Here is an 18080-nt window from a genome sequence, read left to right as displayed (position 1 = left end):
CCGCGAATTTCATTCATTTGGGTTTTTTTGCAAATGGTATGGAATGTGAAAGGAGTAAATGTTCTAGCCGCGATAACACGAAAACCTCCGTAATAACTCGGTCCCGTGTTATATGTATAAAGGAAAACCTCCATTTCTGTCCACTGATTACTTACATTTGCTCAAACCATCTACACCATTGTTTATAGTTAGTTTCATTATTATGTTTCGTATTTTTGACAAGAATAATATTCTGCGATCGCTTGTTATTCATTTTTTGGAAATAATTATTTTAGTATAAATATCAGTGCCCATTGAGTTCGCAAAATTACAATATCCTGCCCATTCGTTAAGCAAAAAATATTAAAACTTGCTAAAGGTAATTTATATAAAACTCTCTAAATAAAGAAATTAATATTGTAACAAGACAAAACAAAACATTTTTTAATGAAAAACAAATTAAATCAAATCACTATATAGGAAATGAACAATTCGTCGCACGGATATAAAAAGAATTTAATGAACTCAGAAATCAATAAATGATGATGCGGGAATCCAAAAATGAGTTTTCCAAAATATTTTTGCAAATGTTTCAAATTACAATTTTTCTACAACATTTATTTTCAAAATTTTTCATTTATATAATAATGAGTTCGAACGAGCATGAATCTTTATTTCAAACTGAACAACTGATTCTCATTTCCTTAAGAGTAGAGCTTAAAAGTATTACAATTTTAACCGTGAGAAAGAATAAATGTGCATAATAAGCACATTTGCCAAACAAACTTCATGTTGTAATATTAGAAGTTTGTTTGTTCGCTAAACCGTTGTAGAATTTTGAAGAATACGCTGACGTCTCCGTCTAGCGTTTTGTGGGAATAAAAATTAAAGCATGAAAATAAATACGTGAAATATAAAGATTACATGTATATGACTTCCCCATCCTTAGGTTTTGCACTCCGGGCAAATGGGTCAGGGTAATCTTAAAGTTTTAGTTCTATTTTATTCTTTCTCACTTTACAACATTTAATTCTTATTATTAAAACTATAATTACCGTTAAAAGCATAAACATCAAATTTATAGTAGTGCCATGCGTTATATTGTTCTTAAATTCAATGTATTTCATAATTTCTCTGTTCTTAATGCTTTGAAGATGAAGTTCCTCCAAAGTAACGTTATTAACAATCTTTGTAAAGTTTACAAAGTTCAGTGGTATGAGAACGCCATGATCAAATTTATTAAACACAAATTCTTTTATTTTAATTGTACAATTAAAAAATTTCATTATGTTATTGCCCTTGACAAAATAAGGCTGATCGTTGCAATTGTGATTTATTTTGGTAAATTCAGTTAATTTTGGTATTACAAGACCTGATTGAATTTCCTTAATTATAGGCTCTCTATTTGCTTTAAGTCTACAATCTTTATTCTGCTGGAAAGAATTTCTAATACAGTTGTCATCATGGAGCATAAGGTTTTTTTCACCAAAATTTTTTCTTTGTTCCTGTATACGTCCTTTCCTTGAACCACCACTTCTTCTATTGGCAAATCTAATTTCTCATAATTGTTGTTCGGCGATGGTATAATGAGGGCTCTAAAGTAGGTTTCTGTTGCGAATTTTGGAATATGTAGTACAAAGATCAATTTCTTTTTAAAGAACACAGTACTTGTTCTAAGGTAAGGTAAAGTTTCCACAGTAATGTTGTATTTAGTTTTTTCCTTTTCGGACAAAATGTTGTGCGGTAATATGTTCTGTGTGCTCATCATAACAACATCGGATATTTTATCTATTTGCTTATTCAGAATGTTAAGGTCAGCATACATTTGTAAAACAACCCTAAACTTTTCCACCATATTGAGCGCCCTGTTTGCCTTGGCTGTAATATTTGATAAAAGTGCATTCACTTTATTTTGTTGCCTGTTGACACTATCAACCACGGTATTTAGATTCTTAATCAGTTCATTGTTGATTTTCACCTGCTTGTTCGTTTGGTCTGTTATTTGTTTTGCATTGCTGTCCAATGTTTGTAGATGATTGTAAATTTCTTTTGCGTCATCGTCGTCCATTGTTCCCCACACTATCTTCACAAGCGATCTACCAATGTTTATAAGTCCTCTTTTTGCTCTGTTATTCTTATAGACGTGTGGAATTAGTGTTGCTAAAGCTGTCCTTGTTAGTTTAATTTCTCGTTGAATCAAGTCATTATCATGTTCGTCCACAAGATTAAGTTTTATTACATTTTCCTCCGTTTTTTCCAAACAGTATTTGAAGGTATTTAAATCTACGATGTGCCTCGGGCTCCATTTTATATATCACAAATCCACCATCTGGGTTTATTTGGTAGATTTCAATTTCATTTGCCCCAGATCCTGCTACCATCATCAGCATGGTGAAGGTGAAGACGTTCATTCTGCAAAAACTATTAAATCTGTTGTTTGAATTTGCGTCTCATTTGAGTTTTATAATATTTCTTATTTCTCCTATTACTAGTGTCTGTGACATAATTATCATCTTTCCGGAATTGTGATAGCCTTTTGTATTTAAGACTATTTTTCTGAATGTCCCTGTTCCGTACAACTGAATCCGTCAAGTCGAAATTTTCTTCTTTTTCATTCAGTTTATTCGTTCTTACTAGCTTTTCTTTCTTGAACTGTTCTGAAAGCTGTTGGATTTTCTCTCTGTCAAAATTGTTCTCAATAAAGTCAATGGGTCTTAATTTAGTTGTTGAGTGAATAGTGTTGTTGTAAATTGTAATTATTCTATGTATTTTGTCTTCAATGTCTTCGTCTGTCACTGTTCTATCAGCTGTTATAATCCGAATGTGTTCATTCAATGTACCGTGTAGGTGTTCAACGTCTGCATTGCCTGCTTTGTGATGGGCGGTTGTTACGTGCGAGTCAATGTTATTTTCATTTAAAAACAGTTTAACTGCTTCATGTAGCATGCACCTATCATTTTCATAAACCAGTTTTTTCATTTTTCCCAAAAATCGTATTCTTTCCTTCAGAGCAGAGAGTATAGTTAACCCAGTTCTATCAGCCAGTTTGTGTGCTGTGTCATATTTTGAAAGTTTATCTATTGTTGTTAAAAACATTTCGTTTCGGAATGGGAACCAAATGTCCATGTGGACAATGTCATTAAAACTACCTGGTGATTCACTTATCTGGTATGGAACCTTTACCGGTCTCCTGTCGAATTTAACCAACTGGCAGACTTCACAATTATTAATAAACTTCGTTATTAGGTTCATAAACCCCGGGAAATTATACTTCGATTTCAATTCCGCAAACACCTCATTTATGCCACGACAGTTATTCCTCAGGTGTTCATCCTTAATTATACTTAGTGCCTCATCCGTATCTGTAATTTCTTTTAATTTTTTTGTGGATCTTAATACTTTTAGATTTCTGTTGTTAGAAAAATAGACATCCTGAAGTTGTACAAAAAGTCGGTCGTCCTCGCAAAAAATACACATCACACTTTTATCCTTCAGTACTTTCCTCAGAACTCCTACCAAGTTGCTAGTATGAGTAACCGTTATAAAGTTTTTTACTTTCTTATGTTTAATTTGCATTATAAACTTAACAGTATTCCCTTTTTTGAAATGCAGTTGGTTTTTGTAAACATTTATTGGTTTTTCTGTACTATAAATATAACAAGAGCTGTCCTCTTGCCTACTATGTACGGTCGCCGAGTTTGAACTTGCGTCATTTTGGTCTTCTTCCTCATTATTATTGATTTCCAAATTTGGCAATCTTGACAGCCCGTCTGCCACATTTATTTTGCCCTTAACGTGTACAATTTCATAATCAAATTCATTTAATTTGATTTTCCATCTTTGCAATTTAAGGTTTGGCTCCTTCAATGAATCCAACCAAACTAAAGGTTTGTGGTCCGTTTTAATAGTGAATTTTCGGCCCCATAAATATTGCCTAAAGTACTTCGTTGCCGCCACAATGGCGAATAGTTCTTTCTCTATTGTGGAATACCTACGTTCATGTTCATTCAATGTTCCACTGAAGATGAAGATATAACTTTTTCGTTCTGCATTAAGACAGCACCGATCGCAAAATTTGATGCATCCGTGACAAGGGTGAAACTTTTAGAATAATCGGGATAGATAAGAATTGGGTCAGTCATCAAGAGTAACTTGAGTTTCTTAAAGGCATTGATGTAGTCCCTGTCGGCAACATTTATTTCCGCTCCTTTCTTAAAATATTTTGTCATGTGATAGGCAATCTTTGAATAGTCTCTTATGAACTTTCGATAATAGCCCGTGATCCCCAAAAACGATTTAATTTCCTTTTCCGTTTTTGGTAGCTCTATTCTTTGAATCGCTTCAACCTTCTGAGGATTCGGTTTAATGCCGTCATCAGTGACTATATGTCCCAAAAATTCGGTCTGTCTCTGCAAAAATGAGTATTTGTCCAGTTGTATTTTGAGATTAACCTCACTCAATCGTTGAAGTATTAACTTGAGTGAATTCAAATGTTCTTGAATAGACGTTGAAAATATCAGAATGTCGTCGAGGTAAACGACACAAATCTTGTTTATGTACTCAGCAAGGACACCGTTCATCATTCTCTGAAACGTGGCAGGTGAGTTTTTCAACCCAAATGGCATCTGTAGGAATTCATAATGTCCCGTGGCCGTAGAGAATGCAGTCTTTGGAACATCCTTAGGATTCACTTCTATCTGGTGGAAACCCTTAGTCAGATCGATAGTAGAAAAATAATTGCATCTCCCCAATTTGTCAAACAGGTCTTCCATGCTTGGCATGGGTAATTTGTCATCTATAGTGATAGCGTTAAGCTTCCTATAATCGATGACTATACGCCACTTTTGAATACTGGAATGGCCACCCCTTTTGGGAACTACCCAAATAGGTGTGTTGTATGGGCTACAAGAGGGTCTAATAATGCCTTGCTTCAACATCAGATCAATCTGTCCATCAACTTCCTCTCTATAAACTTGGGGGTATCTATACAACTTCGAATAAATGGGGATATCATCTATAGTCTGGATCCTATGTTTGACTTCACTCGTAAATGTCGGGTCGTCACTATCCTTATAAAATGTTTTAGAAAATTTGGAGAGGACTCTCTTTAAGCCTTCGATTTCCTCATTGTTCAGATGTTCTGTCCGTATGTATTGCATTACGTCTCTAAACTGCAATCTGTTATGAAACACATTAGTTTCTTGACAAGAAAGATCAATTGGTTCGTTCATTGAACGGGAGTAATATTCCTCCTCTTCTCTGTTAAAAAATAATTTGATTATACTTTTCTCAGTTGAAATCACTCGGTCCTTGTAGGAAATATTGACAACCTTGATACTAAAATGTTATTTCCTATGAGTCCATCGAATTTGTCAGCGAAATTATATTCCAAAAAATCGACATGGAAATTTTCAAGGCCAAACTCTTTAAAAAGTGGTATTGTACATTTTTTCTTAATACTAATATCTTTATTACATGCTCTAAGAGTTATATCTATAGTCGATTTCCATTTCTCATTACATACTCCGGGTTTTATTATGCTAAATTCCGCTCCGGTGTCTATTACAAACCTGAGCCTTCTAATTGGGTTGTCTATGACTATATAGGGCATGTATCTGGAAGGCCACTTATTTGAAAATTTTGAAAATTACTCGAAATGTCCATAGGTTCAATTGCCTGATTTTGATTGTTTTGTTCGTGTCGAGTGCGTTGCAACGCATTAAAATTCCGCGATTGCCGAGTGAACCTGTCCTGTCTTGATTGTGAGGAAGTTGGCCATTCAGTGTCCCTATTAAAATTACCCTGATTCCTTGGCTGAAAATGATTGGTTTGCCGGAAGCTTCCACTCTGTTGTGGGTGATGATAATTTGGCATTCCTGAATGGTTTCTTTTGTAGCTGGTATTATTATTCTGAGATTGCCTTCTATTGTAGCGGTTGGTATTATTCAATGAGAGACCGGTAAAGTTCAAGTAACCGTTTTCCTCTATTATGGCATAAGCATCCGACATTGTGGATGGATTTCTACCTATTATTATGCCCTTAACTGGCTCCGGTAGATTTTGTCTATCAATCTGTCCTCAATGTATCCTAACAGGATTCTTTTTAGTTCGACACTAAGGGGTTCCATTATGGATGACAATGACTCAACTCGTTTTATAAAATTTGGTAAGTCTAGAGTGTTGCCATTGAATTGTTGTATGCCACAAATATATTTTCTAGCTACCTCAAATTGTTCCATTTTAATGCTATTCTTTCTTTCTATTCCAAGCAGAAAATAATTTTTAATTAATAAAATTTTTCCCTTTTTGTTTTTTTTTTTTCAATTAACAAAAAATTAAGTTATTCACCTATATTTGTATTAACTTACTACTAAATGTAGAATAAACAGGTTGATAAAGTTGGTGCCTTGGACTTCCTGACCGACCTTTTGTTAGAGTTGGTTGATTTGATCTTCCTGACCGACCTTCTGTTAGAATTGGTTGATTTGATCTTCCTAACCGACCTTCTGTTGGAGTTGGTTGATTTGATCTTCCTGTGGCTTTTCCTATGGTACCTCACTGATGTTTATTCACACACGGATCTCTACCAATTCTCGATGCTTCACACTTAAGCTTATGTGCGTGTTTTTTTTTGTGTTCTTTTTTGTGGGTATTGTCAATTTTTCCTATTTTGTTATTCTTTTCCGTAAACAGTTATTTTAATTAGCTATTGTTTCGTTAGCAGTTATTTTCACTAACTATTTTTCGTTAAAAGTTATTTTCGCTAACTATCCTTTTTACTGTTCGCGGCTCTAACTATTATATGCGCTAATAGTTTTATTTGAGAACGAACACCGTTTTTCCCGACTGCGCCAATAATGAGTTCGAACGAGCATGAATCTTTATTTCAAACTGAACAACTGATTCTCATTTCCTTAAGAGTAGAGCTTAAAAGTATTACAATTTTAACCGTGAGAAAGAATAAATGTGCATAATAAGCACATTTGCCAAACAAACTTCATGTTGTAATATTAGAAGTTTGTTTGTTCGCTAATAAAAATTAAAGCATGAAAATAAATACGTGAAATATAAAGATTACATGTATGTGACTATATACATGTTTATTTTCAGTCAAATCCCACCTAGTTTCACAGAAAATTATCACAAATAACAAGATTTGAAAGACCTTAAAGTTTTTATAATAAAACATATTTCACAAAACCGATAAGTTCTATGCTTTCTTTCTACAAGAACAAAGGACTTATTTTAATCGAATACTTACTTGGACTCAAGAGAAATTATGATCTGATTCCGACTCAATCTACAGGGTAGGCCATTTAAAGCGGGCCCATTTGTTTCTGAAAAAAAACATTGAAAAAACATTTTTTTTTGTGTTGATATGAAAAATCATTTATTTTGATTCAAGGAGATTTGTTCCAGCTAGTTTTTGAAAATGATATCCTTCAAATGTTTGCCTCTGGCCTTGATGGCCAAATGTGTCCTTTTTTCGGCGTTTTCCATCGTTTTGGCCAATATTTCGGCCGGTATGGCGGCGATTTCGCGTCGGATATTGTTTTTAAGTTGAGTTAGAGTCCTTGGCTTGTTGATGTATACCTTGGATTTCAGATAACCCCACAAATAAAAGTCCGGTGGCGTCAAATCTGGTGATCTCGGTGGCCACGGAAAATCACCATTTTTCGAAATCAACCTTCCAGGGAACAATGGCTTCAAAAAATCGATTGTAGCGCGTGAAGTGTGGCATGTAGCCCCGTCCTGTTGGAACCAGTAGCCTTCCATGTCATTTTCTTCGATGATTGGCATAACAAAATCGCGTATCATGGCACGATAACGCTCTCCATTGATGGTGACAGAGGCTCCATTTTCATTTTCGAAAAAGAACGGTCCGATGACCATTCCCGCACAAACACCGCACCACACAGTCACTTTTTGATCGAAGAGAGGCTGTTCTTCAACTAATTGAGGATTTTCGGCAGCGTAGAAGCGACAATTTTGCTTGTTTACGCCTCCATTCAACTGAAAATGAGCCTCGTCTGACATGATGATTTTTTGGATGTAAAGCTGAATTATTTCAGCGCGTTCTTTTGGAGTGTACTGCTCCATGGTAAAAATTGTCTTGGACTGACGCTTCCAACGCGCTATGTCATTAGTCGATCTGACGTTCCTGTCAAAAGTTATAGGGTTGCCAGATGGGCCCGCTTTAAATGGCCTACCCTGTATTAACTTTAAACTTCATTTCAAAGCTTTCCTTATATATAATTATAAGTGAAAACTTTGGTTTTAAACATTTGCAAATTTTGATTTTAACTAGGCATGTGAGGAGATGGTTAGGGACATGCTAAGTAACTTCATATGAAGCACTTTAGTATGTCGGGATCGATTCTTGACAAGTATGAGATTACATTGATATAGTAAATATTACAATCATTCTATTGGCAACTACCTATGTACAGAGGGTTATGAAAGTGAAGCAAAATGCATCCCACGCTTTTAACTCTAATTTGAATTACTCTATTTGTATCTTAATTTTTGTTATAATTCTGTTCTGAGATAGTTGACTATGACTGATCCTTCGATTTGCTATTACTTCATTATAGGTCCCTTTGTCATTAAAATTTATTTTCTACTTTTTAGTTTGATTAGCAATAAAAGCGTGTTTTTTAGTTTTTTTAAGCTATATTTTATTTTCTACTTTTTAGTTCGATTAGCAATAAAAGCGTGTTTTTTAGTTTTTTTTTTAACTATTTTTTATTTTTAGTATATGTAGGTGTTTACGAGTAATATACTATTACACAACCGCACACTAAATACTAACCTCAATGGTGGTGTGGAAACTAAAAATTCCCAATTTTTGTTTAAAAAAATACCCAATTCATGTTTCTACCGGTAAGGCAATATTGGCAAATGTTATAAAAAATGCACATTTTTCAGCGCTCTCACGAGAAATCGAGTCGATCAGATTTTTAGAAGCCAGTGAAAATTAAGCTCGAAGATTCCGTTACAGTCATTCATACATACAACCCGAGCTAATAAAAGTGTGTTAAAAAAATAAAATATTAATCCTGGCAATCCTAATAAGGATAATGGAAAATTTATCTCACATGTCTCATACTGCACTCGTTCTTCGTGACTATTTGGCCAAAAATTCCACGCATATCGTTCCGCAACCACCGTATTCGCCTGATTTGGCTCCGTGTGATTTCTGGCTATTCCCAAAACTCAAGAGACCACTACCGGAAATGGACTATTTGGCATGTTTCGGGGATTGGAAAACTCGTTGGCATAAGTGTATTTCATCGAGAGCGCATTATTTTGAAGGGGATGAAATTGATTTACAAGAATAAATGACGATTTTTCATTTTACAACCAAATTCACCTTACTTTTTGCCCACAGGTAAAAAAAGAAAATATTAATCCTGGCAATCCCAATAAGGATAATGGAAAACTTTTATCAAATTATTGCATTGTCATCGGTCCTTGATAGGTGTGCAAAATTCCAAGTCGATCAGATTTTTAGAAGCCAGTGAAAATTAAGCTCAAAGATTCCATTACATTCATTCATACATACATACATACATACATACCTATACACAACCCGAGCTAATAAAAGCGTGTTAAAAAGAAAGTCTCGTGTTAGTTACACTATTTATAACTCAAGAACTGCTGGATCGATTTGGCTGAAAATTGTTGGGGAGGTAGCTTAGAACCAGGAGACGTACATATGTAGGATACTTTTTATACCGTTCGATCGCGTTCCTTTGTGACGTGGCAGGCCCTTACAAGACGTGGTATAACAAAAGCGCTTCTGATATGGAATAACAAAACGCAAATGACAGCTAAACGTAATTTTGTCTATGGTTAAGGGGTATCCTAGTGTAGAGGCATGAATTTCGCCCGGTTTTTTAAAGCGCTGCACAAAGGAAACAAAAAAATTACTATCCATTTTTCATCTTTTGTGTTTGTTGATTATTAATTATTACATTAAAAACTAATCCAAAAAAAATTAAAACTGACAAAATTATGCGCAGTCAAAGTAGGAAAATAAAAACGTAACGGATTCTTAATTATTATAGATGCCGCTATCGAATGAGCCTTTGACAATTCTTCTTCTTCTTAATTGGCGCGATAACCGCTTACGCGATTTTGGCCGAGCTTAATAAAGCGCGCCAGTCGTTTCTTTCTCGTGCTAACCGGCGCCAATTGGACACACCAAGTGAAGCCAAGTCCTTCTCCACCTGATTTTTCCAACGCAGAGGAGGCCGCCCTCTTCCTCTGCTACCACCAGCTGGTACCGCATCGAATACTTTCAAAGCCGGAGCGTTTGTATCCATTCGGACGACATGACCCAGCCAACGTAGCCGCTGGATCTTTATTCGCTGCGCTATGTCTATGTCGTCGTAAAGCTCATACAGCTCATCGTTCCATCGTCTGCGATATTCGCCGTTGCCAACGTGCAAAGGTCCAAAAATCTTCCGCAGAATCTTTCTCTCGAACACTCCAAGCGTCGCTTCATCGGATGTTGTCATCGTCCAAGCTTCTGCGCCATACGTCAGGACGGGCATGATGAGAGTCTTGTAGAGTGTTAGTTTTGTTCGTCGAGAGAGGACTTTACTGCTCAGTTGCCTACTTAGTCCAAAGTAGCACTTGTTGGCAAGAGAGATTCTACGTTGGATTTCAAGGCTGACATTGTTATCGGTGTTAATGCTGGTTCCCAAATACACGAAGTCTTTTACAACCTCAAAACTATAACTGTCTACAGTGACGTGGGTGCCGATACGCGAGTGCGCCGACTGTTTGTTTGAAGACAGGAGGTACTTCGTTTTGTCCTCGTTCACCACCAGACCCATTCGCTTTGCCTCTTTATCCAGTTTGGAGAAGGCAGAACTAACAGTGCGGTTGTTAAGGCCGATGATATGGATATCATCGGCATACGCCAACAATTGTACGCTCTTATAAAATATTGTGCCTGAGCGATTAAGTTCTGCGGCTCGTACGATGCTCTCCAACATCAGGTTAAAGAAGTCACACGACAGTGAGTCACCCTGTCTGAAACCTCGTTTGGTATCAAACGGCACGGAGAGGTCCTTCCCAATTCTGACGGCGCTACTGGTGTTGAGCAACGTTATCTTACATAGCCGTATTAGTTTTGCGGGGATACCAAATTCAGACATAGCGGCATACAGGTAACTCCTTTCTGTACTGTCGAATGCAGCTTTGAAGTCGACGAAAAGATGGTGTGTGTCGATTCTCCTTTCGTGGGTCTTTTCCAAGATTTGGCGTATTGTGAATATTTGGTCGATGGTAGACTTTCCAGGTCTGAAGCCACACTGATAAGGTCCAATCAGTTGGTTGACGGTGGGCTTCAGCCTTTCACACAATACGCTCGCTAGAACCTTATAGGCGATATTTAGAAGACTAATCCCGCGGTAATTGGCACAAATTGTAGGATCGCCCTTCTTATGGATTGGGCAGAGCACACTTAAATTCCAATCGGCAGGCATGCTTTCATCCGACCATATTTTGCATAGGAGCTGATGCATGCACCTTACCAGCTCTTCGCCGCCATGTTTGAATAGCTCAGCCGGGAGTCCGTCGGCGCCCGCGGCTTTGTTGTTCTTTAGGCGCGTTATCGCTATTCTCACCTCGTCATGATCGGGTAACGGAACTACAATTCCGTCGTCATCGATTGGGGTATCGGGATCTTCACATTCTCTATGACATGCGCAGCTGTCACTGTTTACCAGGTTCGAGAAGGGTTCCCTCCATAATTTAAGATTGCTCTGTACGTCAGTCACCAGATCGCCGTCTTTGTTCTTACAGGAAAACGCCCCGGTCTTAAAACCTTCTGTAAGCCGCCGAACTTTCTGGTAGAATTTTCGGGCGTTGTTCCTATTGGCCAGCATCTCAAGCTCCTCGCACTCACGTATTTCGGCCTCTCGTTTCTTCTGTCGGATAATACGTCTCTCTTCCTTTTTCAGCTCTCTGTAGCGATCCCACATGGCTCGCGTTGCGTCGCCGGAATCCGATTTCTTCTTCGGCGGCGGTACGTAGGGAACGAGAAATGTTGCTCCATTGCTCGCGTATGCCGATTTGTTGGGCAGTGCTTTCGGAGAGCAGGAGTGAGAGTCGAGTGGCGAATCTTCTGGCTGTCTGTTGTGATTGCAGCTTTTCGATGTCGAACATTCTTTGCGTAGGTAGATGCACGTTTTTTGCTGCACAGAGGCGTGTGCGCAGTTTGGCTGCAACAAGGTAATGATCCGAGTCGATGTTGGGTCCTCGGATCGTACGTACATCTAATACACTAGAAGCGTGTCTTCCATCTATCACAACATGATCGATCTGGTTTCGCGTTTTTCGATCAGGAGACAGCCAGGTAGCTTGGTGTATTTTCTTATGCTGGAATCTGGTGCTGCAGACTACCATGTTTCGGGCCCCGGCGAAGTCGATCAGCCTCTGTCCGTTACCGGATGTTTCGTTGTGCAGGCTGAATTTTCCGACTGTGGGACCAAAAATTCCCTCCTTGCCCACCCTGGCGTTGAAGTCGCCAAGCACGATTTTTATGTCGTGGCGGGGGCAGCGCTCATAGGAACGTTCCAGGCGCTCATAGAAGGAATCTTTGGTCGCATCGTCCTTCTCTTCCGTCGGGGCGTGGGCGCAAATTAGCGATATGTTGAAAAATCTGGCTTTGATGCGGATTGTTGCGAGACGCTCGTCCACCGGAGTGAACGACAGTACTTGGCGACGAAGTCTCTCTCCCACAACAAATCCGACACCGAATTTGCGCTCCTTTACATGGCAGCTGTAGTAGACGTCGCAAGGTCCTATGGTTTTCTTTCCTTGCCCCGTCCATCGCATCTCTTGGATGGCAGTGATGTCAGCCTTTACTCTCACGAGGACATCAACCAGCCGGGCAGAGGCACCTTCCCCATTAAGGGACCGGACATTCCAGGTGCATGCCCTCAAATCATATTCCTTATTTCGTTTGCAGGGGTCGTCATCAGTAAAGGCAGTTCTCATCCGAGGCTTTTTTAATCTTTTCATTGGGGGGATTTTTAAGTGGCGGGTCCCAAACCCAGCGCACAACCAGCTATCCTGGAATGTTTCGCCTTCTCACGTTAGCTCACTCCCGAACGGGTGTTCGGAAGCTAACCAGAGGATACGTGGGCTAATCCCGGACGTTGTGAGCTGCTTGAACCATATGTAGAAGAATCGTCCTGGCCACTCCCAAGTGAATGGCGATCAGTAACTTTCCCCACTTGCGTGGACTTCTACACATGGAACCATCCTCCTTTGAAAAAAAAATTTTTTTTTGCATATTTTTGCAACAATTCCGATTTATTTAAAAATATTAAATGAAAAGTTATAGTTTCGAGCTAGAAGTGTCCGATGAAGGAAAGTACAGGGTGGGCCATATAGCGTTTGCTTTTTGAACCACCAAGGTTTGACAATTACGGAATGGGACGCTATACGCTTGAACAAAATTGGGAAATATTGAAAACCTATTTCCAAAGTGGTGAGTCTTCTTTTCTGATTTTCACATCGGTGGCTACGTCAATAAGCAAAATTGTCGGATTTGGGGCTCAGAAAGAAGCAAATGCATCCACAACGAGTCACTGTTTGGTGCGGTTTTTGGTCTGGCGACATCATCGGGCCATTTTTTTTCGAAAATGAGCGAGGAGCCGCGGTTATAGTAAATGGCGAGCGTTACCGTGACATGCTCAACGAGTTGTTTCTAAAAATTGAAGAGGATGACATGGACGCCATTTGGTTTCAACAGGACCCCAGTCACCCTGCCAAAGTTACACTCGAACTTTTGGCTACCGTTTTTGAAAACCGAATAACCAGCCGAAATTCCGATATCAATTGGCCGCCTCGGAGCTGTGATTTAAGCCCGTTGGACTATTTTTTGAGGGGAGCCGTTCAGGACAAATGCTATGCGAACCATCCAGAGACGATTGATGCTTTAAAACACGAAATCGAAGTTGCCATTCATGAAATTGGAGCCCAAAATGTGCTTAAAAATTGGGTTGATCGAATGGCCTACTGTAAAGCCAGTCGTGGCAGTCATTTGAACGATATAATTTTTTTCATTCATAAATGACAATGTTCTATCTTCAAAATAAAAAAAGAGTTTAAAAACATATTGATTAGTTTATTTTTTATAGCCGATTCAAAAAGCAAATTTTATATGGCCCACCCTATATAAAAACATCCTCCCAAAATTTGAAACGCGTTCAAGGTTTTCAGACAAGACGAATCGGAATCGATGCCATTCCAGCAAAAAGGCTATAACTCATGAAATATTAGGAATTTTTAAAAATCCTTCATCGAAGAATTTTCAACAGAAGAAGCAAGGCGTTGCATGGTACAAAGTTTTATCAGCATCGAAAATCATCATCTGGAATGCACAATGACGCGTAAACGTGCATTAGAAGCACTTAGTCGAACATTGAAAGATCTACGCAATGATTCGGGATGTTTTGGAGGCGCAATGATTTTACTGCCAGGCGATCTCCGCCAAACACTGCCAGTAATTCCAAGATCAACGGTTGCTGACGAAATAATCGAATCTATGCCGCTATATGAAGAAACTTCAGCTGACAACAAACATAAGAGTTGCATTGCTTAAATGATACATCAGTTAAAGATTTATCTGAGCAATTGCCGACTATCGGTAATGGTCGTGTACTTGTCATCGAATCCAACGGATTGATTTAATTTCCTCAGAATTTCTGTAACTGTGTCTCATCGAAGTATATCCAAACGTCATTACTAACTACAAAAATAATGAATGGTTGAGTGAGCGAGCAATTTTAGCGGATAAGAATAAAGATGTAGATGACTACTAACTACATAATTCAGAATGAAATTATTGGAACAGTGCATTTATACAAATTTGTTGACGGTGTAACAAATGAAGATGAAGACACCAACTATCCAATTGAATTTTTAACCTCCTTGATGTGCCTGGCTTACCACCACACAATTTACGCCAATAATTGATGAACAATGTGATTTACGCGATGGAAAATTTGAAGGTGAGGAAGTTCTCATTCCGAGGATCCCGATGATCCCAACTGCCACGCGGTATGTATATGGGATTGGCAGATATGACCATATCTCTGCCTGACGATGAAGGTTACTGGGCTGTTGCCTTAATAGTTATTTGACTGCTAGAAATTGCATATTTTTGTGCAAACTTACATTATTCGATTCTCCTCCCTATCTGACAGAGAAGTTGATATCAGCAAGGTCTCGCCGACACAACAAATTCATCGTTCCAAAATTTAATTACCGCGCATTATCTAGACTATTTTTCATTAACGCTGTTAAAGTGTGGAACTCATTACCCGACACTGTGAAGGCTGGACCTAACAGATTCAACTTCAGGGCACAAGTCTGTAATTACTTTAAAAACGTTTGATTGCATTAAATTAGGGCATTAAATTTCTCTCTCATTCTCTAATTACTACTTTTGTTTTTTTCTTTTATAAATCCTTCTTTTCTTTTCCTACTGCTTCTTTTCTTCTTATTATTATAGATAAGTTAAATATATTGGATTGATTTGTAAATGAACTGGTGTAAAATTTAGATTAAGAAACTTATATGTTAAAATTTAAGCGTTCGTATTATTTCTGCGGTAAATGAAATTTTACTTCTCGAATATAGGTCAAATGATGTTTGGTAAATCAAACCAATCTACGATATAGATTATAAATTCTACATCCATACATTCCGAAGTATAGTAATTTCTTGTTACCACAAAATTTTGGTTCTCATATGCTCGGCATTATTTATTATTCGGTAATAAGAAAGTTACAAAATGATTGTCACCGTCAAAAACTTGCAGCAACAGACGTTCACAATTGAGTTCGATCCTGAAAGGACGGCATCCGGCAACACCATACTGTTGTAATTCCAATCTTCTTCTTATTCGCGCTTAAAATTGGAATGTGATTGCATAGGCAAATGTATTTGCATTTAATTTTAATAGATATAATTAGAATATTAGCATAAAAATCGGTAAAAACACGCGTAGGGCGCGTAACTGTAGTGCTGTGATTTATCGCTTGTCTTTTTTTGATCCGATATTTAAGTTATTAATAAATAAATCAAATTAGTGTACTCTCAAGTATTCAAGTATAATTTTGCTGATACTCTGCATATATCTCAACGCTATCATACCCTTAAACCTCAAATATGCCTCCAAAAAAACTTGGCTCTCACCAGCATCACTACACATGTGGTATTTGCTCAACTATTATTAATGAAAGAATGGAGCCCAGCATTCTATGCTCTGGATGCCGTACATGGATTCACTCAAAATGCACGGGACTTACCCCTGATGAATACAAAATATTGGCTAGGAGCATTAAAAAGGATGGTGTGATCTGGAAATGCGCTACTTGCAAATTTGAGGTTAGTGTCATCACCCAAGAAGACCTGATGTCAGATGATGCCGACGACACAGTCACTATGGACAAACTGGAGCAATTGTTTAACAATCAGTTTAACCGTCTATCTCAGAAACTAGAAGCAAAGATTGACAGATTCAAAGCTGCCATCGAGGACAACATAGCCGATCTCAGAAACGATGTAACTAAAATCGCTAAACAAAACACCTCTTTAACTGATACTTGTGCCCGTCTCAACAATAGGCTAACCACAGTCGAAAATAAACTCACATCCTACACCGTTAACTCCACGTCTCCCGAGGAAGTATTTGCTGAGTTCAACGAACGCAAGCGGCGTGAATCAAACGTCGTAGTGCTCAACGTCATGGAGTCGAAGAAAGCCTCTGGGAACGACAGGCTTGATGAAGACAGGACACAGATATCTGCCATCCTGCCACCTAACCTATCAACTAGCATCGACAACCTAAAGCTACGCAGGCTTGGTCGCCCCATAGCTGGACGTTCGCGTCCTTTGCTAATTGAAACTCCGTCCCCAACTATTGCCTTAACTATTCTAAAATCTAAGCCTCCTACTACAGTTGATGGAACCCAGATAGCTTTCAAATCGGACCTTACTCCTGCTCAACTACTTCATCTCAAGAACCTGCGCACTCAGTTGGACACATTAGAGAAAAATGGTGACACTAATAAGACTATTAAATACATAAACGGCACCCCTAAAATAGTCAACAAGAATTTTCGCTCGCTCAGCAAAGATCGCAAAACCCTCAGCAATAAGAGTGTTGTATCAGAACGTCAGAGGCCTGAGGACAAAATTAACCAGATTTCTGACCGCTACGGCGATCAGTAACACTGATGTCATCTGTATAACGGAGTCCTGGCTTCACCCAGCCATCCTTGATGGCGAAATCATGGATGATACATTCACTATCTTCAGGAGAGACAGGGATTTATCTACTAGTGGGTGTGAACGAGGTGGAGGCGTGCTTGTTGCTACTAAGCGCTCTATCCAAGCAGATCGCATAGCAACTGCGGACACAACCGTTGAACAAGTGTTCATCAGGATAAAGTGTAATAATGCGGATCTCATCGTCGGCTGTGCCTACCTACCACCAAGATCAACCCCTGTATCATACCAAATACACATAGACACTCTCTTCTTTCTGAAAGAAAAATACCCTAACGCCAGACTCCTGATAACAGGAGACTACAATCTTCCGAGTAGCACTCCTCGCTCTGACTGTGAATATCTGCTATACGAAGGCTTCTCCTCACTTGAATGTACACAATATAACGCCATACTGTATAACAATAATAATCTGCTAGATCTCTGCTTCAGTAATATTGAAGCAAGAGTTACAAGCACTCAAGAACTAACCAAGATGGATTCCTTCCACCCGGCGCTTGCTATTGAGGTCGAATTACAGCCTAACCTAAAATCCGCCAAATCAACCTACAGGGCCTTCAAGAATGCCGATTACACCAACCTGAACGCCTTCTTCACCAACACTGACTGGTCTAATCTATATTCAACTAACAACGTCGATGAGAAGATCAGCATCCTCTACAACATTGTGGAATTAGGTATATCTCACTACGTTCCAGTATACAGCAGAAAAACTAGTGACTTCCCTTGTTGGTTCTCTAACGACTTAAAATTCAAAATAATACAAAAAAAATCAGCTCATT

The 18080-nt window shown here is 38.5% G+C and overlaps 1 protein-coding gene across 8 annotated transcripts in view; it reads left to right on the top strand.

The window, feature by feature from the left end:
* The window catches only part of LOC129249783 (GIGYF family protein Gyf), a 258790-nt gene that overhangs the window by 65789 nt on the left and 174921 nt on the right, over nt 1-18080 (top strand). The window lies entirely within an intron of this gene.

Source organism: Anastrepha obliqua, chromosome 6 (genome assembly GCF_027943255.1).
Source record: "Anastrepha obliqua isolate idAnaObli1 chromosome 6, idAnaObli1_1.0, whole genome shotgun sequence".
NCBI classification, from domain to species: Eukaryota; Metazoa; Arthropoda; class Insecta; order Diptera; family Tephritidae; genus Anastrepha; species Anastrepha obliqua.
This window is presented reverse-complemented; position numbering and strand designations above follow the sequence as displayed.